The sequence below is a fragment of the Mobula birostris genome, chromosome 5, assembly GCF_030028105.1.
Source record: "Mobula birostris isolate sMobBir1 chromosome 5, sMobBir1.hap1, whole genome shotgun sequence".
Classification (NCBI taxonomy): domain Eukaryota; kingdom Metazoa; phylum Chordata; class Chondrichthyes; order Myliobatiformes; family Myliobatidae; genus Mobula; species Mobula birostris.
In genome coordinates, this window is record NC_092374.1 from 182,630,299 (window position 1) to 182,642,468 (window position 12,170).

The 12,170-nt window shown below is 46.9% G+C and overlaps 1 protein-coding gene across 6 annotated transcripts in view; it reads left to right on the top strand.

Moving 5' to 3' along the window:
- Positions 1-3,200: 3,200 nt before the first annotated feature.
- Positions 3,201-12,170, top strand: part of LOC140198107 (PHD finger protein 1-like) — a 68,530-nt gene continuing 59,560 nt past the window's right edge. For 2 of the 6 annotated variants that reach the window (XM_072259017.1, XM_072259016.1), the window contains exon 1: positions 3,202-3,391. The gene's annotated coding sequence lies outside the window, so the exon portion shown is untranslated. Of the gene's footprint in view, positions 3,392-3,582; positions 3,842-4,059; positions 4,229-12,170 lie in introns of those variants that run through there. The other 4 variants (XM_072259021.1, XM_072259022.1, XM_072259020.1 and 1 more) reach the window with 4 other exon arrangements.

Sequence of the window (12,170 nt, forward strand, 5' to 3'; positions counted from 1 at the left end):
AAGAGGAGTGGGATGATCAAATCTTTTTTAGACCATGTGAGCGACATGGCCAATGACTTGAACCAACAGAAGTAGAACAATCTGCTGCGAAGTCCACTCTTAGCTGAGCTGATAACCCTGTGGACAGACTTTCTGGAACACCACCGTCACAACGATGGAGAGCGATCCACATTCTGGATATCGTACATTGACATGGTAGAGAACGTGGTACTAGGGCTTCTGTGCGCCTCTCGTGAGGGGGACTGGGAGTTGCACTTCCATGCTATAAGAACCATGATCCCATGGTGCTTTGCCAATGATAAGATGAATTATGCCAGGTACCTGTCCCCTTACTTTGCTCAGATGATGAACCTCCCAGAGAAGAATCCTTCTGTGTATGAGGCCTTCAAGACAGGCCAATTCTCAGTGCAGCTGTCAATTAACAACCCCTTTGGGCAGATCCCTGTGGGCCAGGCTATTGAAGCCACAGTGAACAAAGACACACAGACTCCTGGAGGCACATTACGGTTCAGCCTGAATGCTGGAGCTATCAAGCGTTACTACATAACAGCTGAGCACCACAGTGCATTCCTGGGACGGTTAAGGCAGATGGTGCAAGGCAACAAATCAGAGCTTTGTCATGCGGAGCTACAGCGGCCAAGAATCCAGAAAGATGAGGAAGCAGTTTCAGCAGTGGTTAGCCTCATACATGAATGGGTCAACCCATTTGCAGAGAAGCAGGACCTCATTAGCATCTCTACAGCAAAGGCAGCCCCCAAGGACATTGCCTCCGACCTGATGAAGGCATATGAGATTGGTGAGCAATGCTATGCAACCTTCAAGTATGAGAGACTGGAGGAAGACCCACCAGCAAAGAAATTCCATGACCCAATGAAAACCAACAAGCTGAAAACATTCAGTGATATGTGTAAGAAGAGAGAAGTGAAATCAAATGGGAGGGCGATCATCTTGAAAGCAGACAGGTCTTTCTTTGGACGCATCATAGTGATGGCACAAGGGCGCAGTCTACGTATGGAGGATATCCTTTCTCATCCCCTTGGACCATTGCCCTGGGCCCTGTCCACACCAGAAGGATTGCTGAGAAAGACAAATAAAGCTACTTTAGCCACAACCTTGCAGAAAAATGTAGCAGTAGAAGAGCAACTCCCAGGAAACTCTGCTACAGTGGTTGATGGAATGAACTTGATCCAAAGAGTGAAAGGTGATCAAGTTACTTTCAGGGATGTTGCCACAACAATTCTGGGTATGGCTCTGAGGGAAGGCAGGGAGAGTAGCAGAATAGATGTTGTGTTCGACACATACATGGAGAACTCTATCAAGAATAGTGAAAGATCTCCACAGGGTGAAAAGACTGGTCGTGAGTTGCAAGGTATCACATGCACACAGATGGTGAGGCAGTGAAGGAGGTTCCTGACCAAAGTCAGTAACAAAAATGGTCTCATTAGCTTCATAGTCCATGAATGGAGGAAGGTGGAGTTCAGAGCAAAGTTACAGGAGAAGATCCTGTATGCAACTGTGAATGACAATGTTATAGTATCACATCTCAAGACAGTGAGAAGGTGTCAGCTCTTCAGTGTCAACAAGAAGAAGCAGATGGCTGCCTACTTCTCCATGCTGCCCATGCCACGAGAGAGGGATACCAGTCTGTAGTGATCTGCTCAGAAGACACAGATGTCTTTATCATGTCTTTAGCATTTTGTGACTGGATTGAGGCCCCATTGTTCCAGAAGTGTGGCACTAGAACCCATACAAGGCTTGTAGACATCAGGAAGGTTGCTGCCACTGTTGGCATAGAGGTTTGTAGGGCTCTCATCGGGTTGCTCACATATACAGGATGTGACACTGTAAGCACTTTTGGGAAAGGGAAGACAAGTAATAAAGCTACCACTGGTGCAATGCTATCACATATTTTCCAACTCTAGAGATGTATACCTTGCCAAAAATCACTATGAGCATTATCCCACTCAGATGGTACCAACCAACCCTACTGGCTCACGGACTACGCCCTGCCCCGCATAAAATCATGCAGAGATTGTCAAGAGGTTCAGTTGTTATTCAGACCAGACATCAAAATGGGGAAGAAATGTCCAAGTGTCTTTGACTGTGGAATAGTTATCGGTGCTCGACAGGGTGGCTTGTGCATCTCAGAAACTGCTGATCTGGGAGTTTCACGCAGAGCAATCTCTAGAGTTTTCAGAGAATGGTGTGAAAAATCAAAACAAATCATGTGAGTGGCAAACACGAGGAATTCTGCAGATGCTGGAAATTCAAGCAACACACATCAAAGTTGCTGGTGAATGCAGCAGGCCAGGCAGCATCTCTAGGAAGAGGTACAGCCGACGTTTCAGGCCGAGTCGAAGGGTCTCGGCTTGAAACGTCGACTGTACCTCTTCCTATAGATGCTGCCTGGCCTGCTGCGTTCTCCAGCAACTTTGATGTGTGTTGCATGTGAAGGGCAGTTCTGTGGGCGAAAACGCCTTGTTAATGAGAGGTCAGAGGAGAATGACTGGACTAGTTCAAGCTGACGGGAAGGCGACAGTAAGTTTAAAACCACAAGTTACTAGAGTGGTGTTCCGAAGAGCATCTCGTCGACACTTGAAGTGGGTCGGCTACAACAGAAGGCCACGAAAATACACTCGGGTACCTCCTGTACTTAATAAAGTGGCCACTGAGTGTATATCGCATTTTATTTATCAACACAACAACACGGGTTGCCCTTCCCAATAAGAAAAGCAGAGGCGAATTTCAGCGTCCGTGCAATGGTGCCATCGTTGCTTTTGCTTAGTGGATCGTTCTGTCCCCACCCCTGCTCCCAGAGACAATCCGGCCAAAAATAAATTTACAACCAAAACCTCTCGATGAATTCCTGTGGTCATTTATTCTGCAATTAGCCCAGTTCCTTTCCTTTCCTTCTCTCGCTCTCTCTCTCACTTTCTTGATCTTTTTATCTACCTCTATATCTGTCGGCAAAATTTAAATCCCTTGAACTGCACTTCGAATAACAGGGTGCAATTTCCAAGAAACCTGCTAGTATATTTTTGTTTGAAAAGGAATTAAGTATTTTGCAACGCAAAATATTTACAGATTACATAAACGGCAACAGTCGAGCAATAGTGCAGCTCGGGGTGGGTGGGGGGTGTGATCGGATACCAGCGGACATGCACGCCTGTTTATATAGTTCCTCTCTCACTTTCCACACGCAGATTGAATTACAAACGCTGGACCGAAATTAGCTGCAGTCCTGCGTCACAGAAAGATGGCGACTGGTTAGGATTGGTGGAGTCGTTTATGTGTGGTGTGTGTTTTTATCTTAGTTGCGATCTTCGCTGGGACGAGTGTACTTGGGCGGGGAGAATTAGGGAGAGGACGGAGGTGTAACCTGATGCTCTAGGTGAGTACTTTCACTGCGCTGAGAGGGGTGGGGTACGGTTAAACCTGTGTATGTGAACACACGCGTACGTATAAATAAGAATACATCAGACATCACACCAGATTCTCCGCACTCACTTCCTCTTTTGCCGGATAGATTTTGCAACATGATCCAGTCTGTTCTCACTTTTAAGTTTCTCCTTCCCGTGCGTTAAATCAGGGAATGCCGTTCTGACACTGATGGGAGGGTGGGGAGATAAAACCCCTTCCCCTCCCCTCCTGCAAAATTCTTCTGAGGTTTGCTACCCCGAAGCGAGCAGTGACGGCAGGGTTTTAGACACAGGTTAACCGCCGTGAGATTGTGCTGCTTGCTGGTGAAAGAAATGCCCCCGTCTCCGGGAATCTGAGGGATGGAGTTTAGGATCTTTGCTACGCAGCGTTTGCAGCCAACCTCTCTCCGTGCGCTTCCGGGGTAAGCCTGTTCCCAATTATTTTTCCGCCTGCCTCTCTTTTTCTCTGTAAAGTTGGGTGCTGCGCCAATGAGAGGGGGTGGGAGAGGACCGGCTTCCGCGACCATACCTCCCTCCTCTGGTGAATGTGTAAACTCATTCAGACGCAGTTTTTGCCGCGGGGTGGCTTAGCGTCCCGGAACTGAGGGCTCGGCCTGTGGGGGAGCGAGTATGAAACTGAATTGCGCAGTCAGGGAGGTTTGCTGCTGACTTGCACAGTTCTTTCATTTAAAAAAAATTGAAAAAGCTCCCCACATAATGTCGCTGTTGGGAGTGTTCGACAGAACCTAGCTCCGAATCGTGCCCGGACAGTTAATTCCTTAAACAACCTATGTTTCAGGGCGACAAAGGTGGGTGATCCGAAATGTAAAGGAGATGACGGAACTTTTGAATTACGTTTCAGAGTAACTTTTTATAAAGACAAAATGGAAAAATATCAGAACATTCAGCAGGTCATAAACACGAGAGATCCTGCAGATGGTGGAAATGTTGAGCAACACCCACACAATGCTGGAGGAACTCAGCTGGGCAGGCAGCATCTATGAAGGGGAATAAACAGTCGATGGTTTAGGCCAAGATCCTACAGCAGGCCTAGAAAGGAAGCCAGAATAAGAAAGGGGGAGGCTGAGAGAAGAACACTAGCTGGAAGGTGAAAACAAGATGATGGGGGAGGGGGAAAAGTAAGAAGCTGGGAGGTGACAGGTGAAAAAGCTGAGGGACTGAAGAATTTGATGGAGAACTGGACGGTGGGAAGGCTTTATTTATCTACCTGCACGTCTGCTGTAACTACAAAGTTCAAAGTACATTTATTATCTAAATACTATATACAACCATGAAATTTGTCATCTTGCAGGCAACCACAAAATCAAAGGCACCCAGTGTGCGGGGGGGGGGGGCGCAGGGGAGCAAACAAACCATGTAGACAAGTAACATTCAGAACTAAAGTTCATGAAAATGAGTCCACAGCCACTAAGCTAGTTCATTGCTGCACTCAACCCAGGAGTCTGTTAATTGCAGGCCTCAGCCTCAGTTCGGCGCAGGGATGGGTAAACCTCGGGGAACACTGGCCTGTCACTCCATTCTACACTGCACAACATTGCTACATGCATTCTGCCTTCTGTTTTTACTCTCTCAATGTGCTTGCATATGGCATGATCCAACTGGATGGCATGCAAATGAAGGTGTTTCACTGCATTGACAACAATAAACTAGCCAGTTGAGGTGGATTAATGTAAATAGGTGGGCGGTGGCCAGCACAGACTCAGTGGGCCAAATGGCCAGTATCTGTGTTGTATGGCCACTCTAAGATGTGAATTCTTTGAGGAAGGGAGGTGAGGGTATGTTTTGACGTTGACCTTGTCAGATGGAAACCCTTCACTGGATGACAGGTTAGTCAACAAAGTGAACCTGAGGGATCCAAGCAATGGGTGTTTTCTTGATTGGAAGTCTGGTATCAACAGGGTACTGCCAGGTTTGGTACTCATTCCCCTGCTTTTAGTATGAATGTTCATGATGTGAATCAAAATTAATTAAATATTTTTTTAAAAGGCATAATTAAGAAGTATTCAGTTGCCACCATGAAACTGGCAGTGTAGTTGGTGGGAGGGGTACCATGGACTGTAGGAAGATGCATATGTGCTAGACAGTTAGATAGAAAATTGGCAACTGGAATTTAATGTTGAGAAGGGTGAGGTTGTATATGTGGGGCAGTGAGGTAGGGCCAGGGGATATTCAGTCCATGGGAGGATAGTGAGTGGTGTGGAGTAACAGGGACCTTGGAGTGTTGGCACACAGGTAGTAGGACATGTCAATAGGGGGCTGATAAGGTGAAGAGGATACTTTCTTTATAAAAGCAAGGAGGTTATGCTGGACCCTCCTACCCATTCCCCTTCCCTGCCCTACCCATCACCTCCCTCCAGGTCCTCACCTTCTTCCCTTTATTTCATAGTCCACTCTCCTCTCCTATTAAATTCCTTCTTCAGCCCTTCACTACTTCTGCCTATCAGCTCCCAGTTTTTTACATCACCCAGCTTCCTCCTCACCTGGTCTCACCTATCTCCTGCCAGCTTGTACTCCTTCCAGTTCCCCCACTTCCGTTTCCAGTACTGATGAAGGGTGTTGGCCCAAAACGCTGACTGTTTACTCCCATCCATAGATGCTGCCTGGCCTGGTGAGTCCCGCTAACATTTTGTGTGCGTTGCTCAGCTTATGTTAGAGTTGTAGACAACAGTAGATGTATCACACTCAAATACTGAGTGCAGTTCTGGTCACCACATAGCAGGAAAAGTGTGATTGCACTGGAAGGGATGTGTGAGGTTGGTGCCAGAGCTGGTTGGCTGTGACTAAGAGGTAACATTGGCTAGACTGGGGTTGTTTTCATTGTAGTAGAGGAGACCAAGGGGAGCCTAAACTGAAATGTATAAAAGGAACAGTTGTAGATTAGGTCAGAAAAATATGCATTAAATGCAAAGGGAATGTTTCCTTTGGTAGAGGCTAGACTCGATGGGCCAAAGGCCCTCCTGTATGTCTTAAGAAAATATGAGAAATAATATGACATGTTTAGCAAGTTTGTGAGCTCAAGAGGCTGAGCATGCCCACCATTGTTGGCGATGGAATCCATTCCTACGTGTGCTCTGTACAATCCCTGTCATTCCCTGGCTGAGCTCTACCAGAGACTCCACCCCCGCAAGTCCGGGGGAATCTTGATCTTCTGCCAGGGTCCTAAACCTGATGGGGCTGTCTTCTTGCATCACCTCACCACAGGTAACAGGCTTATGGCAGATCCCAGGAAAATACAGAACTTCACAACTCCAGAAGTCCACTTGGGACCAAGTTCTGAGGACCAGAGAGATGGCATACCCTGTGATAGACGTCGGGAGGTCATAAGTAAGGAGAAAGTATACTTTAAATGGCAGGACCCATGGGAGCATTGACATACAGAGAGATGTTGGGGTCCAAGTGGTCACATCAGTAGATAGTGGTAATGCAGGCCTGTGGCAAGCTTTTGTTCATCTGTCAGAGTGCTGAGTATAAGAGTTGCAGCTGTATAAAACTTTGCTCAAACCACAGTTCTGGTTGCTGCATTACAGGAAGGATATGGAGGCTTCGGAGAGGGTGCGGAAGAGGTTTACCAGGATGTTGCCTGGATTGGAGAGTACTAGCTACAAGGAGAGGTTGAACCAACTTGGACTACTTTTTTCTAGAGCTTCAGAGAGCTGACAGAATGTATAAAGTTATGAGGCATGGATGGTCTTTTACATAGGGTGGAAATATCCAGCACGTGAAGGGGGAAAGTTTAAAGGTGGTTTATGATTTCTTTTTACATATAAAGTGGTGGGTGACTGGAACAGGCGGCCAGGGTGGAGGTGATGATGGTGGTGGCGGTGGATACACCAGCAGCGTTTTGGGCATTTAGAAAGACAGATGTACAGGCGGGGGTTGGAGGAATGTGGCTCTGTACAGGGAGATGATACTAGTTAAAATTGGCATCACGGTTGAGACAGACATGATGCATTGAAGGGCATGTTCTTGTGCCGTGTTGTCCTGTGTACGTTTATCCTGCCTCGTCCCCAGAGTGACGGACTATTCACTGTGTTGTTCACAGAACTTGCCCCTGGGTTAGGCAGCTCTTGGCCAGGACGGGGCTTTGGGTTGGAGAGTGGCCCGTCAGTCATCCCCACTCCTGACCTTGGGCACTTCACCCCAGTGGGAGATGGGAGATGGCAGCACCAGCGCCTCCCATCAGAGTTCTTTCACTCCCCATTCCACACTCCCACCCAGGAGGGTCCTCTGAGGAACTCCCTGAAGGACAGGAATCCTCCAGCCAGAGCTCATTGTTGCATGTTGCAGGGGCCTCACATTTGGATCATCATCATCTTTGGGGATCTTGGCACATGTCTACCTCCACCTCCTCCTGCCCACCTCCAAACCCCTGGGCTCACCATTATGTACGTGATGGTTGCAGAACAGAAGCCATTTCTGAGCCTGATGATATGGGATTTCAGATTTCTGTACAGTACCTCCTTCCTTACAATAGCAGGGCTAAGGAGACTAGTAGTGTTACAGAGGGTCCAGCCCCTTAAGGGTGATAGAATCTGGGTTTGGGGGGCACACCCCTCCAACTGAGTGGTTGGGAGTACAGCATCCAACACTGAAACAGTCCACGACATCCTATCAGTCTCGAGCCTGGTTGAGTGGTCAGAGTGGTTGAGGACAGGTTGGAGGGGGAGGGGGCCAGGGCCTTCTGGGCGGTTCAGGATGCGAGAGGAGAGGTGCGGACTGGTGGTTTCTGCTTGTCCTGAATCAGGAGCCTCTGCAGAGTGCCCTGAGGTGGTACCTGCCAGAGGGGTGAGGCCCGCCTGGAGCTGGGCTCCATCCCAGTGACTGGACTCTCTGACTGTGGTGTCTGAAAAGAGGATGCTGTCCAAGTTGCATGCCATCTTGGACAATGTCTCCCATCCACTACGTAATATATTGGGTGGGCACAGGAGTACATTCAGCCAGAGACTCATTCCACCGAGATGCAACACAGAGCGTCATAGGAAGTCATTCCTGCCTGTGGCCATCAAACTTTACAACTCCTCCCTTGGAGGGTCAGACACCCTGAGCCAATAGGCTGGTCCTGGACTTATTTCCTGGCATAATTTACATATTACTATTCAACTATTTATGGTTTTATTACGATTTAATTATTTATGGTGCAACTGTAACAAAAACCAATTTCTCCTGGGATCAATAAAGTATAACTATGACTGTGTGATACCAAACCTGCCACCCTTTGGCAGCTTTGCCCCCGAGATCCTGTTGTGTCTGTCAGATAGTTGTGCAGTTAGTCACAGAAACTGACTGTTAGGCCCATCAACTCTGTACTGACCATCAAGCACCACTTTAAACAGATATCATTTTGTCCTCCCCATGATACCATCAAATTCTCCTCCCCCCAAGATTCTACCCATCACCCATTATCCACACAGTCGAGGACAGTTCACAGCGGTCAGTTGAAAGTTGAGGTCTTTTCCCTGGTGTTTTGTGGGATCTTGCTGTGGGATCAGTAGGGTTCCACAGATCCCATCCTCTTCCCCTCCCCAGATTTGGAAGTGCCATGTGAAAGTCGGATGTACTTCCCCTCTGGACAGGCCTGTTCCTGTAGAGAGATGGTCGAGCGCTGCCATCTACTGATCTTGTGGTGTAGTGCACCTTGTGAACATCTTGGTATAATTGAAATTGGTTTATCATTGTCACATGTAACAACCAGGGTGCAGTGAACCATTTGTCTTGCATACTGTTCATACATGATTTCACAGTGCATTGAGGTAGAACAAGGTAAAACAGTAACAGATGCGGAATGAAGTGTAACAACTGAAGAGAAAGTGTAGTGCAGGTAAACAATAAGGAGATGGTAAGGAGTCCAGTTTATCATTCTAGAGAACAATTAAATAGTCTTTTAACAATGAGGTAGAAGCTGTACTTGAGCCTGGTGGTTTCAAGCTTTTGTGTGTTCTGCCCAGTAACGGAAGGGAAAAGAGGGAATGCCTGGGGTCTTTGATGTTATTTAGTTATTTATTATTTATTGAGATACTGCACGGAATAGACCTCTCCGGCCCTTTGAGCCGCGCCACCCAGGAACCCCTGATTTAACTCTAGCCTAATCACGTTGACGATTTGCAGTGACCAATAAACTTACGAACTGGTGCGGATTTGGAATGTGGGAGGAAACCGGAGCAACTGGAGAAAACCCATGCATTCCACAGGGAAGACGTCCAGACTGTTTACAGATAATGTTAGAATTGAACTCTAAACTCTGATGCCCCAGGCTGTAATTGCCTTGTGCTAACCATGATGCCACCGTGGTGCTCTCTGCTATTGTGAAGCAGCAAGAAGCGTACACAGTCCATGGAGGGGAGGCTGGTTTCTGTGATAGAGAGCTGTGTCCACAACTCCACTGTTTGCAGCAGCAGCACAGTACATTACAAACATAAACTAAAATTAGCATAAGTTTGTATAATTTGCATGACACAAACAACAAATAAACATAACTATATTAGTGCAAGTTGAGGGACATATAGAATTGAGGTCTTTCTAGCTGGTTGATGGCCGTGAGGAAGAAACCTGGTAAACCTTGAGGTGTGAGTCTTCAGGCTCCTGTACCTCTTGCTTGGTGTCAGCATTGTAAAAAGGGCAAGGTCTGGATTGTGAGAGTTCCTGATGGTCAATGTTGCCTTCCTGAGTCATCACCCATTATAGATGTCCTCGATGGTGGAGAGAGTTGCACTCATGGTGGAGCTGGCTGAGTCCACCTCTCTTTACAGCCTCTTGTTCACAACGAGCCAGATAACATCTGTTCAGGTGCGTGAGTGAACTTGCTGTGGGCAAACTGAGTGTGAGAGAGATCACACAGCACCCCTCTCGTGTGTCTAGTATAATTGTGCAAATAGTATCTGGCATCCCAGCCTGCATCATAAGCAGCTCAGAGTCAGATTCATTATCACTGACTTGTATGATGTGGAATGCATTGTTTTGTGACTTCAGTATAGTGCAAAGCTATAAAAGTACTATGGATTAAACATAAATGGTGCATGAGGTGCAGTGTGGAACAGGCCCTTCAAGTTACGCTGCCCAGCAATGCCCAATTTAACCTTAGCTGAATCATGAGACAATTTACAATGACTAATTAAACCAGTACGTCTTTAGACTGAAGGTGGAAACCGGAGCATCCGAGGAAACCCATACAGTCACGGTGCGAATGTACAACCTCCTTACAGACAGGCAGAAAATAAACCCAGGTCGTTGATACTGTAAAGCATTGTGCTAACCACTATACTACCGTGGCACTCCAATAATGAGGTAGTGTCCATGATTCATTCAGAAATTGGAGGGAACAAAGTTAGCCCTGAATTGTTGAGTAGGGGTTTTTGGGCTCCTGTCTGAAGGTTGATATCCTGGATGGTGAGGGTTCTTGAGACACCGCCTTCTGAAGACATACTCGATGGTGGGGTGGGTTTTGGCCGTGTTGGAGCTGGTTGAGATTCTAATCTGAAGCAGGAGGAAGCTGGTTTTTGTTGCTTCTCTGTTCAGATCACATGACAGTTGTCTATTAGCTGAGCACCATCTTCCTGTACCAATACCTTATCCCTGGTTTTCATAATCAAACATGTACTGTGCTGCTGCAAAAAGCTGATTATCGTGGCACTTCCTAAGTACATGTGCCTGTGACAATATTAAGCTTACCCTTGAACTCTGGGCGGCATGGTGGTATAGCGGTTAACATGATGTTACCACAACACCAGTGACAGTGTTCAATCCTTGTCGCTGTCTGTAAGGAATTTGGATGTTCTACCCATGACCGAGTGGGTATCCTCCGGGAACTCCAGTTTCCTCCCGTACTCCAAAGACTTGCGGATTAGTGAGTTAATTCATGACGTGGGTGCATTTGGATAGTGTGGACTTGTTGGGCTGAAAGGGCCTGTTACCATGCTGTATCAACAAATTAAAAAAAAAAAAAATCTGTTGCTACCTTGAATGTACTCGGTGATGAGCTTGAGCAGTCTTCTTGGGTAGAGAATTCCAATTATTTGTCATCCGGGTAAAGAACTTTTAAGTCCTATAGCATCAAATCAGCCCTTTGGCTGAACTGATACATGATAATGAAGATTCCTATCTAAGGTGTCCCATTTTCCTGTGTTTCCCACTATCCCGCTAAGCCCTTCCTATTATTGTACCTGTCCAGGTAAGTACCTTTCTAATGTTGTAATTGTACCTCTCTCAACAACTTCCTTGGGCAGCTCATTCCCTATTGCAAATCATCTTCTGGGTGCAGACAATTGACATTTGGGTTCATATTGTTTCTCCCCTCTCACCTTAAGCTTCTACTCACTAGTTCTCAATTCCCCACTCTGGGAGAAAGACTATGTGCATGTCTCATCTCGAGTCCCTGGTGGCTCCTTATTCTGAGACATTGACTGTCGTTCTTGCCACACAGAAATGTCATCCCTGCCTCTCTCATGTGGTGCCCCATGAGAACTTCATTTCAATTAACTCTTCACAACTCAAGAGTCTAGGCCTTATCTGCTTATTGAATTGTTTGTGTCAGCGATACTGCCCATGGTTAATCCTACTGGTCCTGCTAATTCCATGTTGTGAGGGCTGATGGTTTTTTTGGCCCTACTCTATGATGACCCATAATCTATTTTACTGCCCGGTTGAGTGGGAGGTGTGGTGTCTGTTGCACAGTGGGAAGACGAGCAAACACACGACTCCTCATTAAGGGGTCCGCAGTGCAAAGAGTGAGTATTT